The sequence below is a fragment of the Lepisosteus platostomus genome, chromosome 10 (assembly GCF_059453375.1).
Source record: "Lepisosteus platostomus isolate fLepPlt1 chromosome 10, fLepPlt1.hap1, whole genome shotgun sequence".
NCBI classification, from domain to species: domain Eukaryota; kingdom Metazoa; phylum Chordata; class Actinopteri; order Semionotiformes; family Lepisosteidae; genus Lepisosteus; species Lepisosteus platostomus.
In genome coordinates this window covers 53,678,042-53,690,236 of record NC_142620.1, presented here as the reverse complement: position 1 = coordinate 53,690,236, position 12,195 = coordinate 53,678,042, and the positions used below count along the sequence as shown (strand labels likewise).

The window sequence follows — 12,195 nt, the reverse complement described above, 5'->3', positions numbered from 1 at the left end:
TAGCAGAAGGAGCCGTAAACACTGTATACCTCTGCAAGTGTGAAAAGACAGGATAGATTACTTACTCATGGCTAAGAATTGAATAAACTGTAATTTACTTTTAATTTTAATAACTAGTTTTGGTAAATAAATGTAGTTTTAGTTACAGTTCAGTCCCCTGTATTTTGAACGTATTTGATCTTGTCAAGAATTGCTTTAGTACCACCAGTAAGCAAGTCACTGCAGTCATCTGTGCAAGAAGAAACAGAAGCATCTCTGCAGTCTGCCTGGTGAGGCATGGATAAATATGTGGAAAAAAGACAACTTAGTAACATTGAGAATGTGTTCTTTATACTATATTGAGGATACATAACACCAAGAACATCAATTCCATCACAAAACAGATTGAGATTTGTGAAGCTGATATGAACAATGAAACAGCATTACTGTACCTCAGTCTCATTAAGGTGAATAAATTCTGCTGCTTCCAGTTTTAATCTCGCCTAAGCATGTTTTAAAAGGAAACGGCTCAGGTGAGGTGAACGGTACTGGACTCACAGATCTGAGCATCTTGGGCATTTCAGTAAAAATGAACGCTGTCCAGCTGAGGCCCAGCAGATCTGAACCCTGTTGCACTTCCCGGCCACCATAGAAATCAGCCCTTGTACAGGTCCCTTGCTCCCTTCCAGTTTTACAAGACTTAAAGGAAGAGACAGCAAAGCCTGTAACATCTGCAGCCTTTCTCAATAATCTTTTCAGCTCAGCAAAACAGCCCTGCTACTCGGCTGCCGGAAAATCAGTGCTAAGATCTAGTCAGTTGAGAATGGAAACAAATTCAACATTGTCATTCATCAGTAAACCACTGAATAACCAGGGAATTGTGCCCCGAGAGGTTTAGGAGAATGCAGCTCAGAGGTCCTAACATAGAAGGTTATAGTGGACTGCAGGAGATATATTGAATCCACATGGTTTACTGAGTAAGATCCAGGTGGATACTTGTGTTTTTCTCTTTTGAAACAGTGCAGGGCAGGGAGGCACCCAGGAAACTGCATTTATGGAAATGACCACTGTCAACATTCCTCACTTTACTGTGCCATCAGAGTGCACAGTTTGTCATTTCACATTTCTCCTGGCTCCCAACAAGAGGATATGCATTGAAGACAGAAACCTCCACTGTCCTTGGTAATAAAAAAAATCTAGAAGTCAGGCTTTTAATCTGGCCATCCTAGTGTTAAATACTCTGGCTTCTCAGGATATCATGATACAAATCAGGCTGGCAATGTACAGTAGTATTCATTGTTTAGATTTTTTGAAAGATAAAAAACCCTTCAAAAGCAGAAAAAAAACCAATCCCACACTCTAGCTCTGTGTATGTTTTCCTACAGTATGCTCATTGACATTAATGTGATATTTTAAAAGTATATCACCATTAATTAGTGTAATTATTTGAATGATTTTAAAGGGTAATGTTTCCCACTTCCTCCCTCTCAACACCGCTTTCCCCACCAAACCTAAGCTCTTGACATTTCAATACTCCGCCTGATATTTTGCTGAAGGGATTAAAAAATATTTTTACATAATTATTGCTTTTGATTTAGATGGAAGCAGGGAAATAATAATTATTTATGGGTGTAAAATACACCCATAATGCATGTATAACCATGCGAATGGTTTCTGTTGTCTTCCGAGAAGATTAAATGTTTTAACTACTGTACAGAAAGGCAGAGATATCCAAATATGTTAGTATTGGAGTTGCAGTATTTAAAATTTGTGAGTGAACAGAAAAATACAATGTTTGTATGTTGAGAGAAATGTTTCATTTTGTGTCACATTCTGTTGAGCAATGTAATCATCCGTGTTTTCAGATTCTTACATGCTATGGAAGAGTTCTAGCAAAAAATGCATATTTTACACATTTCTTCAGCATGAAGAGAACCTAAAAAATACCATGACAGGAAATATAGTTATTGAATCTGATTATTACTGCATGTTAGAATCCCTTGTCTTGGATTTAAAAATGTTTCTAAAATGTGAAGGAATGTAGCTTGAAGGAGTCTGTTCAGTGTCCCTGAAGTCTGTTTGTCAGGGCATTGAGAGCTGGAAAAGAGGACCACACTTCTCTCCTCCTGCCTGGCTCCGCTGAGCTGCGTGTCGGAAGATCTCCCGTGAGGATTCATTGATTGAGTCGTTCGCTGGGCTCTGGCCAGGGGCCACTTGAAAACTGCCTCAACCACAACCACCAGAAGGATGCGGTATCACTTTCTTCACCTCCTGCAAAAGACAAGAACTAAGCAAACTTCAGCAGGCAACAGGAAAGCTGATGCCCATCAACGGATGTGAATACCTGGGGTTCGGGGGCCAGCCTGGCGTGTAGTCTGGTCTGACAGCCGACCCTGAGACAACTGTGTGCGTTGCAGTTTGGTTCGGGTTCCAGGAGCTGACTCAGCTGAAGAGTGTGAGTGTGTGAGGAGGGAGAGGGAGGCCACATCTCTCACAAGATCAATAATGCCCTCAAGCCTTTTTAGCCCCAGAGGTCCGTGCAACCAATCTATGAAGTCGCCTTTATCATTTATCGTTTCTCCTCACGCCATTTACACATCCTCACAGGACGATGAAGCATTTAAGTCCCCCAGTATAAAACTGAAGCCATTCAGCCTGGGAAGCACTGTGCCTTTTTATGGTAATCTCCTGTGAAGTCACAACGGGAGCAAGAAACATTGATTTTTCCACGACCCCCAGGAAGACTCAATACCATCATTGTTTCCATGGAGCAGTAGCCATGTGGTCCGAGCTGCTTTCACAGGGGGCACTGCTGAGAAGCTGGAATTGAAATGATGCTGGGCTGGACTCAACACGCATATGGATTTATCCATCAATAGAGTACTGATAACGTGCATTCCTGATCATGTGTAATTTGTACTGCCCCTGTGCCATGCACAAAATATTTAGGAATTGTCCGGCTTCACAGTCCTCCTATTTTCATTTCCATTTGTTCTGTTTTTATCCTCTTTTCCGAATCCCAGCAAGGCCAAGGCACTGTCTGATCACTTCCAGAAATGCAGGTTAGAACCCCTGTGAGTGGCTCCCTGCCCTGTTTTGCTCCAGAAAGAGGAAAACAGAAGTCTCCTTCGGGAGACTCACTAAGTCTAAAGCGTATGTAGTTTCAATATATCTCATGCTCTCCAGATACAGTACCTGCTGTGTTAAGAGCCCTGCAATGCTTTCTCCTGGACAAACAGGATAATTAAAAGCTGTGATGTGTTTGCTTGTCTTGACCCGTCACAACTAATGGAGTTCAAATCTTTCATCAGCATGAACACAGAAGGCTGTAGCAGCCCTTCTTTTACTTTTATTTTAAAAATCTTCATGTTTGTTTTAGTCTTTTTTTGGCATTTCTAGCTGCAGACTTTATTCCTCAAAATTAGTTTTGATTCTTCTCCCAGCTGAAATGAAGTGGAAAGACAATGTTGTTGTAATGATATCAGTGTTGTGCTCCTTGGTAGCGTAATGGTGCCCTTGCTATTTTAGACTTTGTGTGGCCAATCATGAGCACAATTCTTAATCTAGATCATCATAATCACTGCCTCTTGTGATGGTCTTGGCAAGAAATTCTAAAAGCAGGAAAAACATAGATTTGAATGTTATCCCCACAATGCCTGTATGACATCAAGTTCCCATCTTTCTTGAAAACCAAGCAAAACAATCAGTGATCACTTAGTAATGCTGAAACAAAATCCCTGGAAAGGGATGTACAGTATATTAAAATTCCACAGCAGCTGTCTTACAATAACTCCAGTGTTAAAACATGAAGCAGTCATGATTCTCACTTTGATAGGCGTGTCCTGGGTGTTTCTGAACACACAAGGTGCCTTATGCACCCCTGTCCTCTGAGTCCTTCCATTTCTCTCCCTTTTACCCTTACACACTTTCCCTGGCACTTCCAAGCCCCTGCCCACCTGCCTGCCAGTCAAGAGCCGTAGGGGCGGTAAGCTGAAATTGCTCTGCCTCCTCTCCTCCGGGCTCCTCAGGGAGCAACTGTGCTGACACATGCAGCCCAGCTAAGGATAGCAAAACTATTAACCAAGTCGGAGCTGGTGCCCTCTAGACAGAGCAGCCTGGCACCATGTTGGCCCACTGGATGTCAAACAAGTTGGCTGAAAACGTTGAGAGAGAGAGATGTAAGTTCTGCTGCAGGCAGCTCTAGATTCCGTGCTTTGCAGCGAGCCGAGATGAACTCATTTGCCTGAAATAGCTCTCCTTCAGTTCTCGTTTCCTCTTGTGTCATAGCAGGCGCTCATCTCCGGAGCTGACCCCGCGGAGACACTGGCTGTGTCTGCTGCACACAGCCAAAGAACGCTCCCGTTTGTTCTGGAACTGGCTTGTTGCTTTCAGTGCACCCAGCAGCTAATGCACTGCACATTAAAGCACTGACAGCTTTTATAAGGCCAGTATTGAACGGTCTTCTAAAAGGACAGGAGCACCCATTCACTTTCAATTAACACTGACACCCTTCTGCTAGTGCAATAAAACTGATTTTCTACCTAATTTTCAAGCAAGACTTAATAATCCTTATGTCTGACAGAATTAGTTTTATAGCCCTATTGTTGTCATATTGCTCCATGGATATACTGTATGTATCTGGCTTTTAGTGGCAGTCCTGGACAGTGCTCAATGAGGGCTACAGGCACCCCCAAATTTTGTGAAGCCCCCTGAGTGCCTCATCTAGCTTCCCGTATTTTACAGGTCCAATATATTCCACTTACTTCACAGCACCTCCGTATGGAGACAAATTCCTAATACAAGAAATTGTATATGGCCAATAAAGTGATCTTATCTTATCTTCTTCAGCTTGGCAGGCTACTTCAATGGAAAAAAAACAAAACAATTTTGAGTAAAAAGCACAGAACAGCTAACCAGATTGCCATTGGCCCAGACTGAAGAGACTAGCCTTACGTCACAGAGGAGCTTGTAAACTGCTCTCTTTCTCTGCTTTAGAAGATAACAGCTGTTTCCTTGCCTGAAGCAAAATCTAATGATTTTGCATTTTTTAACTTTAACCAGATTTTCTGCATATTACTAACAGACACGGCCTCTAAAACTTGACATGCCTTACAAGGAGCCAGTGAAACTATAGAGAATACGTACTTCATAGACTGTATATTTTGTACTCAGTGAAAACAAATACTCATTCACGAAAATTGAAACATCCTTCTCAGCCTCATGTTTATTTTCCCTTAATCTAAAGGGTTCAGACTCCAGACATTAGCGTTAGTCTCCAGCCTACCAATGGAACCCAGTTTTGCAGCAGAACTAGATGACAGAGTGACACATTATGTGTGAGAATAATACAGCCAGTACGAGCTGTGCTGTTTTATCGATTCACAACGGTACTTGTGGTCTGTGTGGGTTACCTGTGCAAAGGGACAGGAGTGTGATGTCAAGCTCAGTGGCTACGACTCCTTTGTCAGTAGGGACAACTGGCTGACCCTCCTGTGACCTCTGAACCCTAGGTCAACACGTGTTCATTCAGTCCTCACTGGGAGCACATCACTGGCATCGCAGAACTGTCTGAAGACTCTGACAGAGGAAAAGAGAGAGACTGAGATTAATGTAGAGCTGCTGAAAAGCACGTGTGTTTTATGCTTAAAATAGAGAAAGGTGATGGGCTTTTTAAAGCAGCTTTCATTTTATTGAAGCGCCATTTAAGCTTTCAAGGTTCAGTAGTTACTTGTCAGCCTAAATGTGATGCACACGCATTGTTGTGGGCTGGAAGAGGGCTGAACAAGAACAATCGTTTCATTCCAGATGTGTCACTCAGATGCGTCATCTTTAAAATACACAAACCTGCCTGGCAGAAACCTCTTCTCATTCACTGAACAGGTCGAAAATGCTCCAGTGGTCTTTCAATAAGCTGTATGTGCTCCCAAGATGACATTTATAACTTGACAAAATAGACAGCAATCAGCTGGATCACCTGGATGCTGCCAAATTTAAATTTCACTTGTCATGTGGCTTGTAGTGAATACGTGTTGGAAAAACGAGACAATTGCAAAACCAAGGAGGCAGAATAATTCCAGCTACAAAGTCATTGTAACTGCTGGGAGACAGAAAGACACTGTTTTTGTGTTAATAGCACTGGTGATAATCGTAATGGAAATGAATGATCTTATTTTCTTTTCCAAGAGTGCCAGTCAGCTCCCTTCTTACCCCACAGTGGGAGTTATCTGGGCAGTATCTGCTCCGAGATGGACAGGGCGAAGTAGTCTTCTGTGAGTGTCTTATCTAGCTCTCTCTGATGTCACAGCTGGAAGTTGAAGTCCCTGCTATGGACACAGTTGTTACACCTTGGAGCCAAGTACTTCAGCTCGATTGATCCAGTGCACCTACCTGTAAAATGGGGACCAGTAGGGCTGGGAATTACCTTGTGATGGCTAGATCCCCATGCTGGGGGCTAGAGTGGGCCCCATACTCTCTGCCCTCCCAACTCTGTGGTGTCCAGGGTAAGATCTGACCTTCTGAACTTCTGGATTTGAGTATAGACCTTCCTCTGTGGGCTTCAGCACTGCTTCCAGTTGGTTTGTTTTTTACATGTCTTGAAAGAGGGATCTTTTTTGTCCCATATCACACTGGCTCTGACTGCCTGTGATGATGAGGCTGCTCCTACTTTCAGAAATGAGAGAGGAACAGTTTAATCCCAGCATTCTGGCTATAATGAGCACTCGCTATAAATGTACATTAATCTGACATCCTAGCTAGCAGGAGGATTGACACTGTAGATGAAGCAGGTCGGATGTCACAGATGGAGACATTTATACATTACATGACGATCATCCCGCAAGGAACACTCTGGAGCTAGCTTTTCATGACTGAGGATCTAGCCATAATCCAGCTGCTTCTCAGCAGGGTCATGTCATGTCCTGTCAGTTTTACAGTACTGCAAGAATGCACAAAGCTGTCGAGTTGAAACGCGAAGATGCAGATTTGTTAGAATAATGACAAAAAAGTGAAATTCATGAACATGAGTATCTTTATATAAATGACTATTAATGCATCACAATGTTAGTGCCTCTGAATTCATGAGACATACTGTCTGTCTTTCTCTCTTGCACCTCAGTGTGTCATATACGGTACATTCATATTAAATAACACTTGGAAAAGCCTGATGCCTGTTTCAGAAATGCAATGCAGCCATAAACAGGGACAGTACTGCAGCAACAAAGCGGGTATTTTAGCTCTATCTGAAATGTAGAGAAGCAGGATTTAAATTGCTTATGGAATTTTACAAGTGATGCAATACTGCTGAAATGTGACAAAGAGCTGAAAGGGAGTGAGGGGCTGGGAATGTATGAAAACTGAAGCTCCATATCACACACTAAGGGTTTTAATCAAATGCACTGTGTGTAATTTAGCCAAATCAAATTTGTTTGTTAACTAACATAGCTTTTGTTATATCAAGCGATGAAACTGTGGAGCCAGATACTGTAAGTGTTTAGACTCAGACTGGATTATTATTGCTAGCTGAAACATCAGTGACAGGAAAGGCTGCCTATGACTTAGACAACACATCAGAGTTCTGGTCATTTTGTAGCCTCTATAATTATTATGACTTGGGAACATAGCTACAGAACCAGAAAGAGAGCCTTGTATCTCAGAAGAATTTGGAGATTAAAGTGCACAAGACACCAGTCAATATTTCATCGAGGCTGTAACCCTGCTGCTAATTTTTCCAGCGCAGTCCGTGACCTGTCCAACCCCTGGCTTCCATCTGTGATGACTTTATTGATTTAGATTCTGCTCAGCTGTGTTTGCTTTCTTAGCAGCTCAGGCGGTGGTGTAATCACTGTTAAACCCAAACCTCATTACTGTTGGGCGGGGTGGATGTCATATGACAAACGGCTTGAGGCCATGTCAACACCCCCCCCCCTGCCCCCCCACCACGTTGCTTCTTTCTCCAATACCACAGGTGCTTCCAGGAGAACAACCACCATTCGATGACATTTGAGGTGATTTCAATGTCTCTTTTGCACCACATGGAATTTCAGGCTCCCGGATAAACCTTCAGCCCTGTACCCTCTCCTTTATGTCATGACCCAGATAAACATCCATGGTATTGCTCCTGAATACCATGTGGTTGAGGGATCAATATATCTTCTTTTGGCCTAGCCAGACTTCAATGGAACTAAGGGTCAGCCAGTTCTGGACACTCCAGAGGCGAATTCCAAGAAGAATTTGTTCATTTCTGGTGTGACGGGACCGCTGAAGGCTCGACAACTGAACGTCTACAAGTTTTATTCTTCTTTTTTACTACTCGACATGGATTTAACTTCTGCTTGTTCATTCTGCAGCTCACACACAGGTGTAACTCTCCACACACCTCTACAAACCACACAGCTTTGAATCAACTAGTTCTTACTGAAATCCCTGCAAAATAGGTTCTAGATGGATATGCCACAAAGGGTTTACGTTATAGCCAAATGGGACATTTTAATGGGGCTGATTCCAAACAGCTTGATGCAAGTGGTGTTACCAGCAGTGTCACTTAGAACATAGCCCATCAAAGCACGTCATTTTGAGTGTAATAGGACTATTATAATTGTTAACAATTATGTCCTTCTTGATTTATATGGAATACTTGATGATCATTTTCAACTGTTTTTCTTTAAAATGAATAATTTTCATTTTGTATTTTTGTTCAGTATACTCAAGTGGTATATAAGGCAGCTTGACCTTTGTCTTATTTCCTTCCTAGTATGTCCAAATAGAAAGAGATGTGGTTAAACTCAGATTATTCGGCTCAGAATCAGATCTACCATAAACATTTGGCCAAAGCTATGTACCGGGAGTCAGCACTTGTGAAAGAGCTATAAAAATGTGGGTCATTTCAATTTAATAATATTCATAGGCTGGAAAGACTCTCTATGACCGACACATGCTTGTGACAAGTCTAATTTCTCTCTCATTTTTGAAACCTTATCAAAGCGAGGACTTTGTGCAATTATTCATGATATGCATCTCATGAGAATGTTCCACTTTTCTGAGTACTACAGAAAATGATCAATTTATTTACAGTTGGGCGATGAGACGGGTTCATGAATATGGAAATCGGCCTCATCCACAGAATAGGTGCTCAAAGCAAGCGCTCTTGGGTCTATAACACTTCCAGTGTGTTGTGTTCTCCCTTTGTTTTCTCAATGAGGCAGAGGCTATCAAAACATTGGAGCCTCTCCAAGACAAATCTGTCCTCCTCTGCACAGTCACCACTGAATCCAGGGAACCGCAAAAATATCTCTGCACTGGTCCCCCTGGCCATGATTACACTGACCTTTCTAGAAGCACTTTCACAGCGATTCCAGAACCCTAACTCCAGAGAGAATCGGAAGCCATGATGAAACTACTGTAAGCGGCTGACTTTCCAGGTATATATATATACTGTATAGCCCTGGGGGCGTACTTTCTCTTTCGGGTACGCAGCGGTGTTATAGACATTCACCAGAGCGTTTCGGGAGCGCAACACCTGTCCGCCGCCGGCTCCTCCTCACGATCAGGTGCCGTTATAGTGGAGAATAAAAGACGGAGGCAGAACACTCTTTCCCCTCGGAGAGTAGTTATATTGTCGGCTTTGTCATACACAGCACAATACCAGCTACACACACATCGATGACTTAACTCCCCAGCTCGCTTAAACGCTTCCTCCCGTTAGCAGCCCGCCTGACTCTCTCTCCTCGGTCCTGTGTCGTCACAACGACCTTTCACCCTCTCACATCTGAAACGTATTTTTAAAACTCAAAAGTCTTAACATTTACTACATTATGTCTTACGCTACTTTAAGATTATCTCCTTAAAGTACCATAGCATCTTCCGCCAGCGTCCAGTGATTACAGCTTCACATTCATTTACAGATTTCAGCTTTTTATACTTCTCCGTGAATACCTCTCCCAGAACAAACCATTTCCTAATCTTCCAGTAGATAAAATAGGGAAATGTCTACTATCATGTCCACCACAGTCATGAGGATTTTACCATATATGTTTAAAGATAATAAAGGTGTCAGTTCTGTTTAATTTGCAGCAGGATTGTTAGATATCGCAGAAAGCATCTTCGTGCCTCTTTGCACTTCACACTACTTTTAATGTGTCCTGCACAGAAATACATTTGATTTAAACCAATAATGTGATCCATTGGAACCAAGAGAATTCTTCTCCCTTCTTCCTCTGATGTCATTTTAACCAGAGAAGAAGCGGGCGGAACCACAATTCTTTGCGCTTCCGGAAGGTCTGCGCAACTCCGCGGACGATCATGGCGGGTTGGGTAACGAATTTTCCTTCACTTTCTCCCGACAGAAAGTTAAGAATCACTGAAGAGGGGAGTCATATCGAAGAGCCCAGAGAATTTGTGTCATTTCGTTTACACAAGGATTTTAGCTTCTCACCACTATATGGCGCTAGGCAGGTAGGTTCGTTAGTGCTTATTTTATTCCGTTACACAAACTTTGTTGGGCTTTGCTGCACACGTAGTTTTAAGTGTGGAATGGTTTTACCAAAAGCACTGTGTTGAGGCAGTCGTAGAAAGCCGTTTATGTTCGCTATTATTTAAACAAATTCAACTTTTAAAGGCAGAAATCAGGTAGTTTTCCCAATGGCCTCCAACGTGAAACTTTTTAAGGAAAATCTGTTTTGCATGCTGTTTTGTACACACGGCAGGTTGTACCTTCTTTATTATGAATACGTCGATGAAGTGGTTCTATCATATTACTCTACGTCAGTGTACAGTACTTATGCTTTTTCCAGTTAAATGAACCTCCGAGACTTTATGCAGTTCTGTTCTCGAAGCACTTTAAACAGAGTAATCTGCCTCTGCTCAAATTTAAAACCAATAAGTTAGTTGACATTTGTAATGCTAAGGGTATGCTGTCAATTGATTGTCAATATTTATTATATTGTAAGAATCGTGAGATCAATACTATCTCGTGTTCAATAAACATATTTGTGGTAAAAAAAATCCACATGTATTACTGCGAAACTCGCCAGACTTTCTCCTGCCACGATGTGTGATCGTCATAGTCTTGTGTTAACGCACTGCTCTAGGTATGTTCTTGGTTTTCCATTTTAACCAATATTGTGTTCGTTTTCGAATACCCGACTGTGTTGCTTATAGTTTTAAAAACATTTTTAAATCTGTTTTAATTCCCCCAGAGTGTGGTACATTAATGTATTTTTTACACGTGAAAGGTTGCGAGCTGTTTTCCAATTTGGTTAACATGGATATAATTGCAGGGTACAGCACGTTATTCCACAGCACGTTTAAAAATGTCAGTGCTGAATTGTTCAATAGGAGTATGGACTTTCTGAAATAGTCACAGCAATAAAGTCGTCAAGATTTAAATGCGCATTATTAAAAAAAACTGTATACTTCAAAAGATCTAAATGATCCACCAATCACAAAATGGAAGGGCCAGCTCCTTGTTTGAATGGACTTTTTCATGCACCTTTAGGATTTTTAAGACCCCAGGGGACTATTCTGAAAGTGTCTTTGCTCAAGACTAAAGGAATTCAGTCCCTGCAAGAGATTGGCTGACATGTCATAGATGTGTCCCGTGGGTTGGTGATGTACAGTATCCTGTGGGCAGGCACTTTTCTTGAGGTAGGGAGGCAGAGCTTCGCTGTGTCTTTAAAGGTCAGATTTTATTTTACTTAGCCCGTGTGTTAATAGAATGTTTTCTAGTGCCATACTTATGTTTGTACAGTAGTAATACTATTTGAATAAAGCAGTGGTCGCACAAGCTTTAACAACTTCTAGTGCGTACGCGTGTAGGTAAGGATTTGCCAGGGGTCACCGACCGTGTTCTGCTATTGATAAGTAAACATCAGCCAATTATTCAATCCATTTAAACGCCTGGCCGGCATGAACTCTGAAATGTGGGTCTTTACGGTAAAAAAAATGTCACGAGATTGGTGACATTTTTTGCGGCAAAGCGTCAACCTAATGTAGCCTCTTGAGACCGAGACCCGCTTTCCTTCTGCAGGTCGTTGCTGTCTTTGCGCAAGGCGTGCAATCAGTAAGACGATATACTCACAGCTGTCCGCCGCACTTAGAGAGCAACTTGGAAAAGTCTTGGGTGTGCAAAGAAACTTTGAAAGGAGTCCAGTTTCTCCTAAAAATAGAAAGCGTATAGATCCTGTGACCCGCAAGCGCAACTTTTTTTTTTCTTCTCGACGC

General features: G+C 42.1%; 1 long non-coding RNA gene across 6 annotated transcripts; it reads right to left on the bottom strand.

Annotated features, from left to right (window-relative positions):
* Window positions 1–308: 308 nt before the first annotated feature.
* Window positions 309–12,184, bottom strand: LOC148654058 (uncharacterized). 6 transcript variants are annotated; one of them, XR_015924933.1, is made up of 3 exons: window positions 12,053–12,184; window positions 5,391–6,639; window positions 309–2,250 (listed from the first exon to the last, which is right to left on the bottom strand). It is a non-coding gene; the product is annotated as an uncharacterized LOC148654058 (long non-coding RNA). The 6 variants fall into 6 exon arrangements; XR_015924931.1 differs by having other exon boundaries at window positions 5,391–6,642; window positions 12,053–12,168; XR_015924935.1 differs by adding an exon at window positions 2,324–2,425 and having other exon boundaries at window positions 5,391–12,059.
* Window positions 12,185–12,195: the final 11 nt, after the last annotated feature.